The following is a 230-nucleotide window of genomic DNA, read 5'->3' as shown; positions in this document are numbered from 1 at the left end:
CCGCCAGCGGGCGGGGGCGGGAAATTACAAAAGTAACCCGAGCAGCCGCGGCGTAAAGTTACAAAGAAAGCGGACCTCAAAAGAAAAAAAAAAGGGCCTGCGCGCAGCGGCTCGGCGGATTCCCGTGCGCTCCCGGCACAGATCCTGGCAAGCTGCAAAAGTAACCAGAAAGAAGCCGGCAAGCAAATAAAAGCAGCCCCCCAAAGAGGAGGCTTTGCTCCCCGCTCGCC

The 230-nt window shown here is 58.7% G+C and overlaps 1 protein-coding gene across 1 annotated transcript in view; it reads right to left on the bottom strand.

Annotated features, from left to right (window-relative positions):
* The window catches only part of FBN2 (fibrillin 2), a 253,892-nt gene that overhangs the window by 252,122 nt on the left and 1,540 nt on the right, over positions 1-230 (bottom strand). The gene's annotated exons all lie outside the window — the stretch shown is intronic.

Source organism: Myotis brandtii, unplaced genomic scaffold, assembly GCF_000412655.1.
Source record: "Myotis brandtii unplaced genomic scaffold, ASM41265v1 scaffold470, whole genome shotgun sequence".
In the NCBI taxonomy this organism is placed as follows: domain Eukaryota; kingdom Metazoa; phylum Chordata; class Mammalia; order Chiroptera; family Vespertilionidae; genus Myotis; species Myotis brandtii.
The sequence above is the reverse complement of the archived record's forward strand: the minus strand, read 5'-3'. Positions and strand labels throughout refer to the sequence as shown.